This window comes from Sciurus vulgaris, assembly GCF_902686455.1.
Source record: "Sciurus vulgaris genome assembly, chromosome: 5".
NCBI classification, from domain to species: Eukaryota; Metazoa; Chordata; class Mammalia; order Rodentia; family Sciuridae; genus Sciurus; species Sciurus vulgaris.
The window spans coordinates 86,794,631-86,816,417 of NC_136465.1; the positions used below are offsets into that span (position 1 = coordinate 86,794,631).

The following is a 21,787-nucleotide window of genomic DNA, read 5'->3' on the forward strand; positions in this document are numbered from 1 at the left end:
ATACAATTTAAGAAAAATAATTATTTGAATCTAGGATCTCTATGGTAGTTAACAAAACTTGAAACTAAGGTTTAACAAAGGTATTCAAAGTGCAACATTTTTTCTTTCTCTCTCTTTTCTTCTTTTTCTCACTTAAGATGACAAGAATTAGTAACTCAGTTTTGTCATTCTCAGCACAGGATCTCCTTATTACCTTCCAGCTGGTGTATGAGTTGGGAGTTGGGTAGTAGAGAGGAGGATACACACTTTTTTTAATGGCACACATGAAATAATCACACATAATTTCTCTTCATATTACATTGGCTGGAACTGGTAACTTGTCCACATTTATTTGCAAAGGAGGCTAGGAAATAAGGTCTTTGACTGGCTGACCAATACTATGGAAGAGGGTAAAGGATACTGGGAAACAGTGTGCAGTCTACTATCCAGGGTCCAGGTATACACATCTCCACTTATCTGCCACTCTATACACGCAGACACCCAATATGAAAAAGGCCCATTCAAAAAATGAAAAAATGAGAAGAAATGGAAGAATAGGCACTTTTGATTATTGGCATTTTTCAAGGTAAGGATCAAATCCTATGAGATAGGAATTTAAAATATTCCCTGCCCTAATGGTGAAAAATGGTATCCTTGATTAAACCCCATTTGTGTGATCTAGGAAGAATTCTTGTCATTTGTAGTTCTTAATGTCCTTTCTCTTGGAGATTCTTCATCCATCACTTCTATTGTGATTGTAAGAACTGGTTTGCTATGACCAGTTGATTTATACTCATATTCCGGGTGGAATATCAATATTCAGTGAATGATCTCTTTATTCTAAAGTAGCCATTTCACCCTCAAAACTACTTGATAATCTTATAATTAACTTCTTAAGAGAGAATTGAAAAATATTCGCTCATTGGAAGTATCTACATTTTTGTGGTCTGTATTCTGTAAAGCCGGTTGGAAGACTCTGGTGTTGCTTTAAATGTCAAATGCACTGACTTTTGTAGTTTAATATAATTCCTTTAAAACTTAGCATGCTTTTGGTTCAGTTGCTTACAGTGAGATCTATGAGCAAATAACAATAAACAAAGATCGAATGTAGGCAACATTGCTGTGTGTACAACCATCTTTTCTTCACTGGTTTCCTGACTCAGTACATTTTACTCTCCCTCAATTTGAAATCCACTTTGAAACTCTCTGAAAATATTCATTTAGGTAGAAAAGCATCACCCTTATTCTGACCTTTCAAACCAGAATGGGCCCTATGTAACTGAGAAGTTTTAATGTGAGCACTTAAAGCCAGGCAACCATTTACTCCAAAGGCTGCTTCTCTAAAATAACATAACTAGTCCACGTACATCTCACCATAGCACTTTGCTTAAGAAACAACCAACATACATCAGCATTCTGTGTTTCCAACCTTCTGAATTTTCCAAAACAGTTCACAGAGGTCACATATTATTTTGGCAAGAAATCTACCATTTTAAGGATTATGACAGTTTTACCAAATGTTTCATCATAGCATAATAAGAATCACCAGCTTTCCAACCTGCACTATCCTGGCTTTTATCATCCATTCCCAAATGTCAAACCAGTGCCTCATTATTGTTTTATTTTGGAATAGCCCACTTTCAGTAATCAAGTTATGTTTTATTTAAGATTAAGATTCTATTGAAAGAGAGGGGAGGGAGCATAAAATCCAGCATTTAAATGAAATAGGAATTCATGACTCATTAAATACCAAGTGGCAGTAGGTTTGCTGTTGCCAGGACAGCTCCACATTCTCAACATGTGACTTCCATGTCTGGACTCAGAAGCTACTCGACCTTGTCAACACACAATGATCAGAAAGATGGAAAGGTGCCAAAATACTGTACACTCTAGCCTCTAAAGGGCACAATCCAAAGGAACCAAACACAGCTTATGTTTGAATTCCATTGTCTAGAACCTAGACACATGGTCATATCTCTCACAAGGGAGGCTGAGAAAAGCAGCCTTTAATTGGATTGGCATGTGACCAGTGGAAACTTTATTATGGAAAGAGGCTGAGAGCAGTTATTGGGCAACAACTCCCAGTCTGACATGCTACTGTGTTATTCAGAAATCAATCTAAATATTTAAAGCAGCAAAAATGAATTTAACACAGAGGATAAAACCCTTTGGTCCTAATGAAAAGAAGAGCCAGAGTTGTGAGCTCTGGACTGGAGCAGAGAACAACAAAACTGAATAGCCAGGGACAGAGACAACCACTGGAACTATTGATACCAACATTCTATTTTGAAAGCAATTCCCAAATTAGGAAGCTGGGAATTAGCTGTCACCACGGCGTTTGCCACAGCTGCTTCACAACATGAAGTGAAGAATATACACTGAAGTATTGCTTTGGAAACCAAAATCTTACTTGCCAGTCAGGAAAATAGAAAAAAAAAAAAAAAAAAAGGGAACACAAGCACTCTTTGCATCTGCCTTTCAAAATTTGTACAAATACATCCTCCTAGTAAACCCTAATTCTCATCCTGACTTGGCTGCAATTTATATGGGAATTGTCATGCTTATCTTTTCAGGAGCTGTAACTACTGAACTGTAGTGAGGTTTGCGCGCTAGGCAGAGGATTGGGATAGTGCTTCATGAGCTAATCCATAGCATCCACCCCAACTCCTGATGAACATCAGTACAGCAGATACTGTTAAAGCATCATTTTATCATAAAATAATGAAAAGAACAGCTGACAGCTTCCTTTTTACTGCATGTATTTCTGGTGTATAACATGATATATTAATATAGCCTTTTAAAATAAAATTATTGAATTAATTTCACAAAAAATGCTTATCAGGGGCTGGAGTGATAGCTCAGTTGGTAGAGTGTTTGTCTCACAAGCACAAAGGCCCTGGGTTTAATCCCCAGCACTGCAAAATAAAATAAAATAAAATAAAATAAAATAAAATGCTTATGCTCAGTTTGTATAAGTTTTGGAAATACTAATATCAATTTCTTTGTCCTTTATACTAGATTTAAGCAAATAGTATTTTGACAGTCTAAAAGTTCTATTTTTAATCAAAACTTCATATTCTATTGATTCATTGTTTCCTTCATCTCAAGCTAAATTGACATGCAATTTACTTTTAATATAGCAGCAGTGCAGATAGCACTTAACTTCCACATTTGACCAGATATTTCCCTTTCTGTTTCAGTTACATATATTTGAGATATAAATATACAAATAACTACATTATCTGCAACTGTCTTTGTTTTTCAAAAAGGTACTGAATATTCTGATTATTCTACCATGGGATAGGGCAGGGAGTGGGAAGTTGCATGCTCCAGGATAGTGAGGAACTTGTCACTCTTGTTTACCCCTGTGTCCTGTCCCAGGCTCCTATAAACTCCCAGTAGAGGAGCTCTCTGAATTTTTTACTTAATAAGTGAGGTCTTGTTTTGAAAGGGGTTTTGTATAAATAATACTGAATGGAATGAGGAAAAATGCTAAGCATATATGAAACATACAGGTAGTCAAGATTTGGACCATAATTCTCTTTTAAATTAATAGATGATATTGTCAAATTCTTTACCACTGTCAAGGTCAGTGTTGAAGAATCATTGCCAGGTTTAGAGCAACAGTGCAGACTGATTGGCAAGGATGTTTATAGAACATATCTTGGAATGTTTGTTAGGAAACTTAGAATTTGAACAAAGAAATTTTATTTGCTGTAGAGTGGAGGGAAATAAACATTTAGTAAAAAAAATTAGAAGGTTATTTGCCCTTGAACACCTAAGACATTGATTTCTCTCCTCTCTCCCCCGCCTCCTTCTCTCTCTCTCTCTCTCCCTCTCTCTCTCTGTTGAATTGAACCCAGGGGCTATCTACCACTGAGCTACACTCCAGCTCCTTTTTATTTTTATTATTTTTAAACTTTGAGACAGGTTCTTACTAAGTTGCTGAGACTGACCTTGAACTGAACTTGTGATTTTCCTTCCCTAGCCTCCCACGTGGCTGGGATTACTGGTGTGTGCCCACAGGACCAGCTAGGCATTGATTTTTTTAATGCAGTGAGCAAGATGAAAAGTTAACACTTTTAACTTTGCATATTGTGATGAAACACATAGACAAAATAACCTAAAGTAATATTAACATAGCATAGAGGAAACTGAATGAACTGGTACTATAAAAGATTGCCTCTGCCTTTCTTTTTTCAGTTTCAGAGTTGACGAATGATCATTGTCTTTAACATTTTGTCTAAAAACTGAAGTAGACTACTGCCAGGTAGGAGTAAAGACATTACTTGTTTAAGCTACAGCACAATTTACAACATGTAAATTATCAAAGTGGCATAATTGTCCACTTGATTTTATTTTAATTAAAGGTTCTAATATACACATTATGCAAGGAAATATATATCATCGAAGGACATATTTTCAAAGGAAACAAAGCATAAGGTACATTTTGGTAGGCTTTCTTGCTAATGAATATTGTCAAACTGTTCTAATTCCAATCTTTAAGAAGATTAAATTGTTCCTTTTCACTAAGTTGAGGTTTCTTAGGTCCTCTTCCAAAATATACATAAGTCCACTTTAATATGATAAGAGAGAGGTAGGTACAAATATTTCCAGTTTTTCAAGAAACTGTTTTCTTAATATTGACTCCTGTTAGGAATTCATTTAAATAGAGTTCGTGCTTAGCATAAATGTATGGATGAAAAATCAATACAAGTAAAGCTACTTTTAAAGCCCTTACTTCCCTAGAATTTGAAACTTAAGAATTAGAATCCAGATTATTATTAAATTATAAGGGTATTACTATCTGCCTGTGAGGCACCCCTCTTCAATCCTAGGTTGAACTTCCAGTCTGTAATAACCTCTCATACAACTGCAATTTGGATTTGAAATATCCCCCAAATCCAAATCCAATGTGTTAAAATATTGGTCCCCAACTGGTGACACTGTTGGTGAATGATGGAACTTTAGGAGGTAGGGCCTAGTGAGAGGAAGTTAGGTCATGGGGTGTGACCTTGAAGGGGATACTAACCCTGCCCCTTAGTGTCTATTTCCTGGCTGCCATTAGATGAACAGGCCTCCTCTACCATCAACTTCCACTGTGAAATACTGTGCTACCTTAGGCCTAGAGCAATAGGACAAGCAGCCAGAGATTGAAATTCCTAAAATCATGTGCCAAAATAAACCTCTCCTCCTTAACAATTGATTTATCTCAAGTATTTTATCACAGTAAGAGAAAACTGACTAACACATATACCACTTTAACTTACCAAAGAAAAAGTACAAGAGGGGATATATAATTTTGAACCTTCAACACTGTCAATACCTTTAAATAAGCAATACTGAAAATGAACATAATTCTGTTTTCTATTTTCTACCCTGCAACTCAAATCAATTTTAGATAAAACTATCCTAAATTTTTTAAAAAGGCACAAAGAGAAAAGAACAAGAGGATCCTAAGACACATTTGGATAACAAAAATTGACCCAATTTATTTCCCTTAATAAAGCAAGCATATGTCTGGCTGAACTTAGTTTACTTGGATGCAGTTATATAATCTCTTATATTGTCTTGAGATTTCTACACGTCATAAATTGCTCAATTTTGACAGTAATATACCAAAACAGCAGCAGCAAATGGCCACATCTTTCTTGCTAAAATTGTGAATTTTTTTCCCTGTTTCTTTTGAAGTTTACTATGGATTCTGAGGTTGTGAAAAAATAATTTTTAACATTTTCCTAAGCAAGAAAAAAAGAACTTGTTAAATTCTAATTAAATAAAGGAAATATCTCAATAGTTTTAACTCAGGTTCACTCTTCCTTCTGGAAATTGAGACCACCAGCTCCATTGCCCCGACCATTCCCACATTCCAATGCACAACATGAGTAAGCATAATTTGAGGAAATATGTGGCCACCTCACGTATTTTTCAAAAATACATTTCTTTTGTGTATTGTTATTCAGTACAATTTAGCACAAATTTTGCTTAGCACAGAGAAGCTAATTTGGCTCAGATCCTGTATTCATATTGCCAGTGCAGACCAATTTTTTCCATATAACCCTCCAGGGTTTGATGAAAAATAGATGCCTGAACTTGCCAAACCTGCCAAACAGGAATAATAGTTTCCAGAGGAAACATCGTGTTCCCTTGAAATAGAAGTGTTTTAGCTTGTATGAGCACATTTGACTCTTGAACAGAGAGTGAGCTCATGTGTCACTTCAGGAAGATGTATGCTTCAGGTAAGGGATTCAAACAAAACACTTCCTATATTTAACTAACTACATAGGCAGATAATTCAACCCGAACATATGAATGAGAGAAAGTAAGTTTTTAATTATATTGTGAAATAGAAATGATAAATGACTTTAAAATCTGAGTAAGTTTGTACAATATTTTGACCTATAAATATTCTCAGTCTACAACCAGAAGATAGATCTTTCCTGAAGAACTGATTTATATTTCTCTTTCTCTCTTTTTCTCTCCCCTCTCCCATTTCTTACGTCCTTCTCTCAGGCTGGTTAGCTGGTTGATCCCATAGATTACATCGATATCATATTATCTGTATCATCTTCTATTTGCTCACTTTCAAAGTCAAGCTAATTTCAGTTCTGTCTACTGGTACAATTCTTTGTGCACATTCTTTTTAGACTTGAAGTACCATTTGTCTATAGACTGGATCCCCGTGATGAGTCCAAAAGGGAAACCTTGTTCAGTGGAAGTAGTATCTTAGCATATGGGCTCCAAAGGGGCAGCAGTTGTTTCTGAAGAACAGTGACTGTTCTAATTCTGCTCTGTCACTCCATTCCTGGCTCCTGCTCTGACCTGTCTGCTGCCTCTTTAGTAGAATGTTTTATGATCTTAGGATGTTTCCCAATTGTTCTTTTACTTTCTTACCTAGCAAACAATTGTGTTTCTGATGTATAGTATTAAAGACAGAAATAAGATAAACATGTAACTTCTGCATAGCGTTAATTTTTTTTTTCTTTTTTCTTTTCTTTTCTTTTCTTTTCTTTTTTTTTTTTTTTTTTTTTTTTTTTTTTTTTTGGTACCTGGGATGGAACTCAGAGGCACTTGACTACTGAGCATCCCCAGCCCTATTTTGTATTTTATTTACAGACAGGGTATCATTGAATTGCTTAGCACCTAACTTTTCTGAGGCTGACTTTGAACTCTCAGTCCTCCTGCCTCAGTCTCCCAAGTCCCTGGGATTATAGGTGTGTGCTACTGCATTGGGCCACAGTGTTAATTTTCAAAAATGTGTCTTCTAATGTGAAATTGTGTACCATGCAACAGACTCAGAAAGGGGTTAGAGAACATGTGCCACCACATCGTTAATAACAACACTAAGAACTCCAGTTTCAATCAAAGGTTCTTATTCTGACTCAAGGCCTCTTTCCATGACATGATGCTCTTCCTCCTTGCATGTCCACTTGCCACTTGGGCCAGGAAGAAAGCCAGTCTGTGAATTGAGCATAAGGAATTAGGACCATAATGAAGATGGCACAGAATGAGATTTTCATCCACCTGGTACAGAAAACAGTCAAATTAAGTGAAAGAGTCCTCCCAAATTCATAAGTTGCCATTGTTAATACCTGGGCTGTGATTTTATGATTTTTCATCAAAGCTGGGAATATTTTAATTGACTGGAAGCCCTCTTCAGATAAGCAAAAACAATATAATCTTCTCTTAGAGCTTAGATAAAAATTGACAAAAGTGACAAAATAGTAATTTCCTATGTAGAAAACTATTTCAAATATTTCTAATTAAATTACTATTTTCCCAAATTTATGGACTGATAAAATAGGCCACAGATTATCATAGTCAAAGTTGAATCATTGCAATTATTTAGGCATAAATCCATTTTAGATATCAGCTTTTAGCAATAGTTTTTTTATGATACAATTTGTGCATTTTAAAATTATTAATTATGATTTATTTTTCTGTTAGGTGGAATATTTTCAATGATTAATTTCAGATTTAGAATAAGAATATATATCTTTGAACTTACTTAAACAGAAAAAATTTTTTTCCCTGGAAACTTAATTTTAACTTTTAAATTTTTCCAATTTTGTTTTATTTCCCTTTTTGTGAATTATTATTGAAGATTAAAAACATAAATTGTGAGTTATTATTGATGCTTAATAACACATGAATTCTTCTGTATTTTCTTTGCTGATTTTTAACTATATCACCAACAGAAAATAGTCTGTGTACTGTCTGAATTATATTAAATGCAATCAAATACATAATAAATTTTCATAAGTAAATACTCTCCTTGAAAAGAATGCAAAATGTCTAATTCCTGGATTCAGTATTCTGTATACATTTACTACATTAGAGCTTGTTAATAAAAGTTTTTAAATCTTCTATATGGCTAGTGATATTTTTGTCTGCTCAATTGATGAATGATATGAGATTTATATTAAATTCCTCCATAAAAGTTAGATTTTTTAGTTCCTCCTTGTAGCACTATAAAATGATGCTATATTCTGAAGGCAAATTGAATCTTTACCTCTATAAAGTGTTCCTCTTTTCTTTTTTTCGCTGTAGGCCTGATTTGTCTGTAATAACTACACCAGCATATTGTTGATGTTGCTATTGCTACTAATTATCTTAAATATCTTTTTTTTCTAATTTTAAGCAATCTTTATCCTTTTGTTTCTGATGAATAACAAACCTCACTTAACATTTTTTTTCTTTTAGCACAACAATCTATAAATTTTTATGATATACCCAGATCATTTACATTTATGTATTTCTGATATACGTGTTTTCATTTCTCCATCTTAGACAATGTTTATATTTGTACTTAAATCAACTGAAGACGTGACAAGGCATTTGTCTTCAGCTGATTGAGGTCTAGGACACCCTTTTTACACTTCCCATTTAAGTCCTTCTTCCAACTTGATTTGGGTTTGTTTTTTGTTTTCCTTTTTTAATTTTCTCTTCTCTTACTATTGTAGGAAGCAACACCTCTGTTAATAGTTAAATCTAAAATTTTAATATGCATTTTCCAGAAATTTAAAGCTATCTCTATCTGTATTTCTCCCTGGACAATATAAGTCACTTTTTAAACTGAATACCCCACCCTAATTTATATAGTCTTTTGGTCTTATAATTAAGTTCATCTAACTTATTTTACTCTCCAAATCAGGAATTGTTATTATCTACACGTATAATATTATTTTAGAATCAGTCACATATTTACTAAGATCTTTACTTATCCTTCCTTCTGTTATCTTCAGACCTTCCTTGGGATAATTTTTCTACCTTTCCAAGTACATTCTTCAAAATTTTCCTCTAATGAACATATTCTAAGATAAACTCTTCCAGTATTGTTTATGAGGACATATTTTTATTTTATTCCACTACCTGAAAGACAGTTTTGCTAAGAATCAGCTGACATTCTTCATCTGATTCTTGGCCTTGGTCATGTTGATTTCCCCTCAGGTTGTGATGTTTTTGCATAGGGTTCGTTCTCATTGTTCTTTCTCATTAGTGTGCATCTTCAAATAGCAGTGACTTCTTTTTCTTTTCTTTCCTTTTGATTCTTCCACCTTTTGGAGGATTGTTTAAAGCTGAAATCAGGAAATTGGCTAGTGGTAGTCAGCCTGGATTCAGACTTGCTATTTCTAAATAATTCCTTGCCTATACGCTACCTTGATAAATCTACTCAGGGTTGGAAAGGTACCCTCCTGGCTCCCAGTGAAGGCCAGATTGGCATGTTTCAATGGGCATGACAAGCATTTACCCATCTTCAGTGGACTGAGACAGTACCACCCATTTCTCCTTCAACAGATTAATGGCTTGCTCTAAAGCCCATGTGAGGCATCTGAACACTGACTCACTCACAGCTCTTTTTCTCAGTTATTTTGAGAACTTAATGACTGTCTTCATAGTATCAAAATAATTAGCTATTTGTTGTTGTAATGTGTGCATGTGTTTCCATAGGTTTTTGTGTATCCATTTATGACTATATATTCAATCTCCAAGCAAAAGAGCCTTCTCCACAAAATTCAGTGGAAAATTTTCCTTTGATCTATACTCTGACCACTTGGGATCTGGTTGAAGCCTCTCAGATGAGGTCTGGCTGTTTTCCAGTTTCTCATAAGCTTTCTAATACCAAGTTTACAGAGCTAAAATGTAATAATTTCACATACCCACACACACCAAGCTTATGACTATCTGAATATATTCTCTAAATCTCTCACTCACATACACACTCAACCTTAGTAAACCTGCTCTCCGGAGGATTCAGTCTTTGTATCAAACTTATTGTGGTTTTGTAGAAGAACACTGGAACTTCTTACATGTAATTTGCCATGATTAATCACCCTGGATACTACTTACAGCCCCTTATTTTCACTTGGTGAAGCCTCAGAATTGATGAAGTCCAGAAACAAGCCTCTTTTTCTAACTCAAATGCAACATTCACAATCACTTGCTTAATACCTGTATCGTCTTCAGGACCATAAGAGAAATTCCACGATTGTGACAATCACTGCCATCTCCAGTATCTAGCACAGGGTTTGGCACAGAAACCTGTTTCTGTGTTTGATTAGTATTTATCTTGTGAATAAAGGACACAATCATTTATTGCCCTAAAGAGGAGGACTCACATTCACAGCTATAAATTTTCCTTGATATTTGAGACAGAGAAAAGAACATAATAGCGATGGCATTTCTTATGACTTTCATGCAAACTTTATATAGTTGGCCTTTTTGGTAATAAAAACCAGTCTACTGTAGTAAATTGTGCTCTTCCTGTTTGTATTAATTTTCTTTCCCATTTTAAATTATTTTTAAACCTCTTAAACTTAGGAATCAAAGAGTTTTTTTTCCTTGCCTAAATATAATGAATAGATAATACAAATACTTTTTCTTATCATAAAACTGGAAGTGGTAAAAATAAAATTAAGATTTAAAATACTTAACTGACACACAGTTCAAAAGTGTAATGGTTGCTCATCTATTCAAGAGACCAATAAAATACATTCAATTTTTTATCTCATGCTTTGAGTTTATATGTCATTACCAATAAAGAATTTCTTCTAGTATTAGTTGAACAAAAGATTGTATCATAAATCTCTGGCATCAGAAATGGATTTTTGAACAGATCTTTTATAATACAACTTTTATAATAATAAATTGATCTCAACTCTTCTACTTTCTAGCTATATGAACTCCACAAGATGCTTACATTCTTTATACCTTTTTTTCTAAAATGAAGATATTAATAATGTCCATTCATAAAATTTTCATGAGGATTAAGTTTTATATAAGGATTAAATAAATTAAAAATATAAAGCACTTAGGTCAATGCCTGAGACATTCTAAGAATTCAATATGTGTTAACAAGTGTAATTGTTAAGTAATACTTTTGTTCTTATTCAACGTTTTCCAGATTATATTCTTTTTCCTTCTTAACATTTCTTTCAGATAATAAGGAATTTGGCTAGGAAAAGGGCATCCTGCTTGGTCTTTCTTTCTCCTGCTCATGGACATTGGATTAGGTGCATGGTCTAGTCTAGGTTAGTCCTAATACTTAGCCCTCTGCCTGTTGCTTAACCCCTGTGGTTTAATCAAGAAATATGCATATGAACCCAGCTAGGTCCATCAGATTCTTCCCTAATTTGCTATGCATGTAGCAATGTTTTCCAAAAACCTTTATTCATGTTCTTCATTCTTGAAGGAAAAATCCCATTTTGCTGTGAGAAATTAAGGAGCCAGTAAATTTACAGAGGAGCCTATTAATTTTTTCTCCCTTAAAAAAAAAAAAAAAAAAAAGAGCCTAGTTTTGACTGTTGAACTCCCTAGTTTATATCATATTCTCTTGGGCATTGATATCTGCCATTCGTGACCAAAAGTCATGACTAAAACAAAAGCACTTCGAAATATATCCTGAATAAATTAGCTTCACAAACACCACATACTGCACTTCACTCTTCATAGTTTACAAAGCTTACTATGTATTCCAAAAACACAATAAAAATTCTATGTCTTCCTATAGTTTTTTTTTTTTAAAATCATGCTTACCTTCGAGTAACTCAGCATATCTTGATCATATTTGAGTAATTTCTGACAATTTCTTGTAATGTGACAATCTTACATTCATAGATCATCAGCTTACATTTCACAGTGGTTTAGGAACAACTGATAAAGGTGGTTTTCATGATTTCACATTTTAGATACTTGATCACTGTAGAATTTATTTTACAATTTAACCTATATATATTGTCAAGATTTTTAATCCATATGCATTAAGTCAAGATTTTTTTTTTCATTCTAATAATTAACCAGGTATGCCTTCCTTACCTACTAACTAACCCCACCTTTCCTCCATGTCTAACTTAACTAAGCACTAATATATGCTAGAATCTATTAATATGTTTTCTTTCCTATTTCTTTGATGAATAGATCTATAACTGCTTAATTAGTACTTTGATTTTATTAATGCTGCCTTAACATGTATTATTTTTCAATTCAAAGCCCTACTGAACATTTTTAACATTTCCTGTTCCAGGAATGCTTTAGAATCAGCTTTTCAACTTCCTTCTTAAGAGTGTTAAACGAAATTGTGAATTCTTCCAAGTGTTTTAATATTTAAAAAAATTGATACCTTATGCTAAAATATTGTGTCTCCATATATTCTAAGGATTTAACACATTCTTCTGAGTTTACATATATAATCATATCTGTAAATACTGATAGTCATTTCTAATGGTTTGTCCTCAATTATGTTAGTGCATTAGCTATAATTTCTAAAATGACTTGATAGAAGGAATATTCCTAACTCAAAGGAGAAATCATGTAGTAAAAATTGACTAATAACATGCAAAAATGAATTTTTACATTTTTCATTTATAATTCATCATTTAAGAAATCCTGAATGAATACAAAATTTCTGCTATTACTTATTGACGAACTACTAGAGGAACCAATCTGACAAAGGAAAACAAAGGAAAACAAAGCATAAATATAAAACTTAATAAATAAAAATTATTATAAAATCGAAGTTCTCACTAATTCAAATTTGATACATAATTATATAATTTGATAAAAGCCTTGGTCCATAATATCCTCTTTATAAATTTCAGTAAAATGGCCTTAATGCCTCTTGCCTTGTATTGTATTGTCAGGAAGCTTGTCCTGATTCATTTTGTCTCTGCCTGAGTGTATCTGTGTGGGGGTGGGTATTTAAGTAATATATTTGGCACTACTTTTCTTTTTTACTTTGATACTTTTCCTGTGTTTCTTTTGGCGAAACTGCACAATTGAAAATTATGCATTTGGATAAGTTTTTTGATTCAATTAACTACTTATAATTAGATGCCATTGATCATACTCCATTCTGTTTTCTGTTCTTAAACCATACTTTAAATTTCCTCTTTTCCTGATGCTTACTAAATGTCATCAAATTTTGAATCTTTTAGTGATTTGAATATCATATTTTTCTTCAAATAATATCTCTGTAATAGTTAACAACTCTGAGGCTTTTTATTTTAATTACTGATGAAAGAAAATGATTTATTATATTCCCCTTTCCTCTTGTGAAACAGAAAATTTCACTAAACCTTTTAATTTTGTTTGAAATAATCTGGGGTTTTTCACCTAACTTCTTAATGTTGAGTGATTTTTTATGTTATTAATATTTTAAATTATATTTTCAATAATTATTTAGACTAAGGCAACATAACTTATTTTTTAAATATTTTTTTTATTCCCTAATTCTTGAGTTTTTGTTTTGAGTAAAATTTTGTCAATTGATGCAATTTCCCATTGAATGGATTCAGAGAATTCTGAGCACTTACATATGTTCAAATTGCTTTAGTTTTTCTCATGTATAAAAGTCAAAATGAATGCTTGGTATAAAACATATTTACTTTCACAACTATATAGACGTTGCTCCATTACCTTAAAGCAATTAATCTTTGAAGGTAAAGCCTATGTCTAGACTGATTTTTTTTTAACTTTCCCTACAGCTTATTCTGATTCCTCTCAGTTCACCTGGTTGTTGTTAGAACATGTTTCTCAGATTTTCAGCTAGAGAAACAGCAAATGTGAATAGACCTCATCAGTTTTCTGGTCACTAATAGTCACTTAATTTCTCTAAATTCTGGGCTTCATCTTCATTGCTTCTGTTGCTTATTCTGTTGTTTGACTGCTTTGAGATGATAAACATTCTAGGTAATTCTAACAACCACATAGTGTCTCTCTCATGGACGTGGTCTATTTTCTTCATTTTCTCATGAATTTCTTTTCATTTACATCCTGTATACTTACTTCCATTCACAGATGATGCAAATTAAATGCATAACATTTTGATTAATGAAAATCTCAGTCTTAGAAAGCAATGAGAACGAGTGGTGGTAAAGTGACCCTGGCTGCTACTGAAACATGTTGCAGTGCAGCAGAGGGACAGCTGGAGAGAAGTAATCAGAACTTAGATCCTCCAGTCAATCAGTCACTAGCACACAATCAGTCATACTCTTGCTGGTTTTCAGGCTGGAGAATTTTCTGTTCCTTCAGATGCTAGAGTAAGTACCAGCACCTGCATGTGTGTGTGTGTGTGTGTTTTTCTTCAATTTCTGTTCCATCTTTTTTAACTTGGCATATGGTAAGAGATGGATTGACTGACCATCTGTGCCTTTGCAACTGGCAGTGTAAACTTATAAGTGGGTTTTGTTTCTTCTTTTAAAAAAAATTTAAGCAAGTCACATCTGCCAGTCAGACACCATTTTAAATAAAGCCAATTGGATTGATCTTGAAAACATTGGTAATAACAATGATGATGATTCCAAGTTCAGGGAACTGAGCTTGTTCACCAACCTAAGTATATTCCACCAGTTTTTATTTTTTTTTATAATATATAAGCTTTTTCAGGTAATTTTTTTCAGTGTTTTCTTCCTATCCTCCAGTCTTTCAGTCAATTAGAATTAGTCAATTCTAATTCTTTGAACTCCTGCTCTGTTGATTTTCAAATGCGTTCTTATTGTATTTCCTATGAAGTAAATTATGTGACATGTGACTTCCAGACACTTGTTTTAAATAGTGAAAACCAAATGTAGATTGAAACCTTACATACTAGTCATATTTTTAAAAAAGAACGTCCCAATTGTACATATCATCATGTATACTGTTAGTGTTAATGTTAGAAACATTAACATGATTAATAAATTCATATTATTGGTTTTTCCTACACTTGTTTTTTTAAAACTTTCTAGTCAAATTTGACATTTGTCATAACAACTTTGTCAAAGACACAGTCGAAACTTTGGTTTTGAGAATCTATATCTCATGTAGCAATTCTGTTAATATTAAATATCATAAAGCAGATATATCTTTCTGTTTGAATGTTTTACATACTTAACTCACTTAAGAATTTAAATTTGGCGAAAAAAACAGGCACATATGTCTATCTCTGGAATAATGATCTATACCGTGTGCTTGATGAACCCTCTTTCCTTTCCTGCATGAGCAAACAGTAGGAATGCAGTATTACCACCCGCTAAGATTTGCTCAATCCCACAATTCTTCTCCAACCATGTCCTGGGAAGATATTACCATATAACAAGATTTAGTTTATGATATAAAACTATTTACCACTTTGATTTCAGATACACATTAGAGTTCCCCAAAGAAGAAATTCTTATTACCAATATATGTTAATATTTAACAAAGATGCTTAAGTTACATGGAAATAGTCTGAGCTCATCTATTTCCTCCATAACCCTGTTATCTTAGACTAGATGGGGCTGAAATTTCGATTTCATTTCATGGAATTATGTGGAAACTTGAGAATAACATTAAATGTGACCCAAGGACTATTATTACTTTTCAAGAAAATATTTAAGGGCTTAGCTTCTGGGTCAAGTAAAATTTAATGGTCAAAATAGTCCAAGTAATTTTGGACCAGAATCCTGTGAAATTTGGCCTAGTTGTACAACAACTGTTTGTGGTTTTACTGTAATTCTAGACGGTTTAAAAATGACAGAGCAATCTATTGCTGGTAATTTATGATGAAAAATACATTGCTTTGTAAATATAAATCATTTTAAAGAATGGCCTTATTTTCTAGAACTATAATATAACACATGCCTGAGGTTACTAGAAAAAAAAATTTAAAGATATGTAAAATATAGTTTTAAGAGTCATAGCTTAATTGCTTAACTAACGTTTCATAGTCCATATCTTCTTAAAACAAGCAAAGTGACAGAAAATTGCAACTGGTAAAAAAATAACATGGTTGGCATTTTTTCCAGCTGAGTTATAATCTGCATAAAATGTTTTGGTGATTTCATTCACCCTCTCTCACTTTCTTCTCCTAAAGGGAAACTGTGCTGTCCCTTGGACTCTCTCCTTTTTCAAGACTCCAATGCAAGCTGTAAATTCTTCCATGCCTCACATACCAAACGATGGTACAGAGAATGGTTCTTAAGGTCAATAGGGTGCTATAATCACTCACTTGTTTTATCTGATATTTTAAACAGAATATTCAGAGGATAACAATTCTACTGCAATCATTCACATGATTAATAAAAAGTATTTTCCAAATGTTTATTTCTCTTCATTTCCCCACCTTTCATTAAAGTCAGACTGTGTACATCATCAGTGCATATAACCATCTTCAGCCATCCTCACCATCTCTCTCATGTATTATCTAAGAAAATATGTATTTCATGGTCATAGCTATGGTTGGGATGTGGTTTGAGTATCCCCAGGACTTCATGGTGCTGAAATTTAATCTTCATTATGAGGTATTAAGGGGGCAGAAACAATCCAGCTGTGGTGTTTAGAAGTGGAGCCTTTGGGAAGTGATTAAGAATAGATAAGGTTATTAGGATGGAGTCCCATGATTGAATCCTGGTGGCTTTATAAGAAGAGGGGGAGAGACACACAGACACACCACACTGCCTCTCTCTTGTCCTGTCATGCCCTACATTGCTTGAGATTCCTCCAGCAAGAAGCCCATCATGGGAGGAGGCCCCTAAATCTTGCATGTCTAGAACCATGAGCCAAAATAAGGCTCTTTTCTTTACAACGTACCCAATCTGAAGTATTGGTTATTCTTCCAATATAATAGGAAACGGACCAACACGTGCACCAACAATTTTTGTGTTGAGGTATCTTTGTCACTTTGATTCTGTGAAGATTAGTCTCTACTAGTTTATTAGTGAGGAATCTGCACAAGCCATATTCCATGAATTTAGGGTATGGCAGTTTGAGAAATTTTAATTTTGATTTTAGGATCTTGTTCAATTTTCTTCTCTTGAGCATCTTAAATATATCACTCCATTGTCTTATGGCATGAGAAAAAAAAGTCTGATGAAATTATGTTTTTAATTGGGTTAAAAAACCACATTGGTCTTTTTTACTGCTATAACTCAACACCTAGGACTTTGTTTACTGCAATATCTTCTCACGTCTTCAACTTTCTTTCATTTACTTTGTCTTTCTTCTCCTATATTCTACATCTTTATCTTCATTTTTACCTACTCCTGATTTTCTTCCTTCTTACATTTCTTTTTGGCTTTGCAAAATTAATATTCTCCATCTGGAAAACAACTGAGTGGCCTTCTCTTTCACTTTTCAATTCCATCTGCAAAACTACAACTTGTCCTTTAATTAAGACAAGGAATCTTCTCTTCTTGAAACCCTACCCAACTCACCTTGATAAATTAGTCTTCTTTTCCTAATGCTATTGCTTATTGTTTTAACATAATAGATTCCTTTGAACACCACCTAAATTACTGAAAATCATTCTCTAATTCACTCATCCATTACTATGAGAACACTCAATAACAGATATAAATAGGTAAAGGGGCCTATGTCCTGGTCATGATAGACAAAGGAAATAGTGGCCCCAGCTGCTTCACATCACTTAAAAGCTCTCATTGTCCTGGAATTCTCTTTGGGACAGATTTGTCTTTGGTTATTCCCAAAGTATTTCTAGGTCTTGCTTAATGCACCCCTGCAAGTGTCATATTTCATGGGCCATCAGGGTTGAGACTGCAGGCCTGTTCCCACTGGGGTCAGTATTATGCCCCCCAGTTCTCCTGTAGGGGCTTTCTTCTCACCAGATCATTCCACCAAAGTAGTTCCATTGGAGACTGTCTTATCTTTGTTTACTCCTAAGAAATACTCATAGAAACAGGATTAATTACCATTTCAACTGCTGTATTATGTTGAGCGGGAGAAATTGAAATCAAAACATTTTTGAAAACAGGTTTCAGTGACACGCAGGGAATTATCTCTGACATGTTGCACCTTCTAAACAAAGACATAACTAATATATAAACCTTAACTATGTTCTTCATGAATTTTACTTCTGCTTTTTCTAAGGCAAAATAAGCTTAATAGTATTCTATATGAAATTCCCCAAAATGGAGCCTGTGTCTACTAACATAAATCTTATATTGTACTACATTATAAATTTGTGTCTACAAACTACTTGAAAGCAAGAGCTACATCTTGTATTATCATTTTCATCTTTTTTGTGTTCCCAGTGCTTTGCAAAAAGCTTGACATAATAAACTTTAAAAAGCTACTGAATAAATAAATACCTAAATTAGTAAGTAAATATATGAATAAATGAATTGATTAATCAGGTCACTATTTCCCAAAAAACAAAATTAAGTGATAACTTCAAATTGTCCAGACATAAGAAACTTTGGGCATTCTAACAGGAAGCGAGTTAAGAAAATATTAAGTATTCCTATAAAATGGTAATTTGTAGAAAATATTTGAAAATTGTTGTTTATTTCCAAGCACCTTTTATCTTCACTTAGGTAAAAATAATATCGAGGAGTCTAAATATACCAAATGTTTACGTTATCATTGAATTCTAAACTAGAAATGAAAAAGTAAGGTAATATAATTAAAAGACAAATATATGTATACTTATCTTTTCATGTATATATACACATGTATACATATATATCATCAAATATATATATACACATGTATACATATATATACACATATATACACACATATTTGGTTGTTTTGCTCTCTTTATTCATACACCAAATTGAGCTGAGGCAAGTTCAAGTTGTATCTGGCTAACATCTGAGGAGTTTTGGCTCTGTATGATGATATGTGCACTTGGGTCAGCAGATGAAGAGACATAGGAATTTCAGATCAATTTTCCATCACAGAGTATTCTCAAAAACTGGGTTAATTGCCTTAACTACAAAGTTTCCCTCCATCTTACTGAAAATATGGATGGTTCTGTTTGATTAGGCTTTGATATGTCCTGTGTCAGCACAGCCTTTATTTCACACGATACTTATACATATTCTAAAAACTGGGAAATTTTCTCTACCTGAAATTCATCCAAAATGAAGATCATTTTCTTCAGTCCCCAAAAGTCCCTTTACCATCTTCTTTTCTCTTTCCTGTTTGTAGTCAGAACTTTGGGGATCAAGAATAAACATTTTTAGAAAGGCCCTTTCTATTCTTTGTTCTTTTGCAAAACAAACATTTGTGTTCCTATTTTAAACACTGGGGCTATTTTGGTGATATTAACACCTTTGTAGATTTAGAAAATGGAAGCAGCTGCCAGGGTCTGCCCTTTCTTGATAGGTGCCTAATTTTGTCTGTACTTTCTCTTCGAGGCTACACAAGTAATTAACCCTCAATAAAAATGGTCTCTTGCAAGTTGAACTGAATAGAAGGTTATAAGCAAACAGTGCACTAAGGAGTTGTCATTACAAATAACACCTTTTAAATATCCTTGGTTGAATTTAACTGAATTTTCCAACAAGGATTAGAGGGCTATATATGTGGATTTGTCTATACTTAGTCTGCTCCCAATTTAGGAAGCAGCCTCTCATTTGCATATTGTATTCATTTTTTTATTGCTGCTGCAACTAATTACCACAATCTTTGTGGTTTAAAACAAAAGAACACAAATTTGTTATTTTATACTTCATAAGTGAGCACTCCAACATGAGTCTCACTGTGCTAAAATCCAAAGGTTGTAAGGACTGCATTCCTTTCTGCAGGCTCCAGGGAAGATTATGTTTCCTTGCCCTTTCCAGCTTCCACAGGCTGTTCACATTCTTTGGCTCCAGGGTATCTTCTTCCATTCTCAAAGTCAGCAAAAGTGGGTTCAATTCCTCTCACATCATATCACCCTGACTGATTCTCCCTGTGTGGGACTACGCAGGTCCACCAAAAATTTATTGAAAGTCCAGTTTATTAGGACATTTAATTTCATCTACAAGCTTAAATCCTTTTAGTCATGTTACTTAACACATTCAGTTTCCAGAGATTAAATTGTGAAAATATTTGAGGGACTATCAGTCTACCTACTTCACATATTTCCTATAGTGCTGCAGAGTTTTACTTAAATTGGAGAATGATAACAATGCCTTCTTGATTATGCCGTAAATGCACTAAACTACATGTTTGCTTCAGCTTCAAAGTCAAATTATGTGACTTTTAATTATTTTATACATGACTTCATAATTCAGAGTAAAAATATTTCCCATCTGGTCCTAAATAATATTTTGTTTGTAAACTAAGAAATATTCCAACCTCTAAATCAATGGTAAAAAAAGACATTTAAAATTACTAGAAATTACTTAAAATCACCAAATTTAATATTAAAAAAGTGGATCTTGGAAGAGTTTCTATTTTTATTACATTTTCAATATGAAAAAGTATATCTTATTCTCCTTTATCTCATGATAATGAGATTTTTCACACAGGCTTCTAACCCATTTTGACTTTACTCTAAGAAATACTTGAAAACATTATTGTTATTAAAAAAGGAAATATTTTGAATGTTTTATAGTAGAGATAGTTTAAGCTGAGTCTGTGCTGTTGCAGGCAGAAATTCAGAATACTCTAGATGTGATATTAGTGTGGAAGATTCACCCTTGTGCCTCCCTTTAATCTCTGCTTGAGTTAAATCTGTGAAGGCAAACTCTCAAACCTTAGGTAAATTGTGCCTCAGTTTCCTCATTTGTTCAGTGGTGGAAATGAGATTTTGGATCTGACAGGATAAGGTAAGAAATAAACAATACATATAAACATGCATGTATTTAGAAAGCATTAATACAGGGCAGGTGCTCAAATGTCAGACAGCATTATCATCATGTTTATTATTAAGGACATGAGATGGTCCAGCCTAAAGGAGACTTTAATTTCATCATCAGACCCATGATGCATTATTTAAAGACTTCCCTGTAGCTCTACAAAATTTTCAAAACTAATTTTAAACCCTCAAAACTCAAGGTTTTAAAACCACCAAAAGTTGTAAAAATTTCAGTATAACTACATTTACCATAATAAGGTAAGAAGGAGTAGGTTGGGTTAAGGAAGAATAGAACATTCCTTGGGTCTGATTGTCAAAATTAAAGAGACATCTGCTTAAAAATTCTGAGTTCCAAGACAGATAAAGGAACCTAATTTGTTTTAATGGAAACAGCTTTCACTACAAACAGAGAATAAAAATTGTCAATTCCTCAAAAGAAAAGTTTCACTAGATAATAATATCTGTGACTCGTAAATTATTAAAATAGTTTTAAGTAATATTTCAAGATTCACTTTCTGGTTAATGCTTCATTTTATATACCTCTTACATACATCTCTTGAAATTCTTTCCCTAATATATCAGCTCAATTTCTTGACTGAATATATAAAGTATCTAATTCACTTAATCCTTAGGTGTTTGTGAATTTTTAAAATCTTTAATGACAATATAATAAAACCCAATTTCTATTGTAAAACAACTGATAGAAAATTGTATTTCATAGTCATTATTGTAGTTGTCCTTTAAAAAGTATTTTGCCTTTAATAT

At 33.3% G+C, this 21,787-nt stretch overlaps 1 protein-coding gene across 1 annotated transcript in view; it reads left to right on the plus strand.

The window, feature by feature from the left end:
* Positions 1-6,154: 6,154 nt before the first annotated feature.
* Positions 6,155-21,787, plus strand: part of PIK3C2G (phosphatidylinositol-4-phosphate 3-kinase catalytic subunit type 2 gamma) — a 376,626-nt gene continuing 360,993 nt past the window's right edge. The window contains 2 exon segments of the mRNA XM_079141521.1: positions 6,155-6,218; positions 14,484-14,516. The gene's annotated coding sequence lies outside the window, so the exon portion shown is untranslated.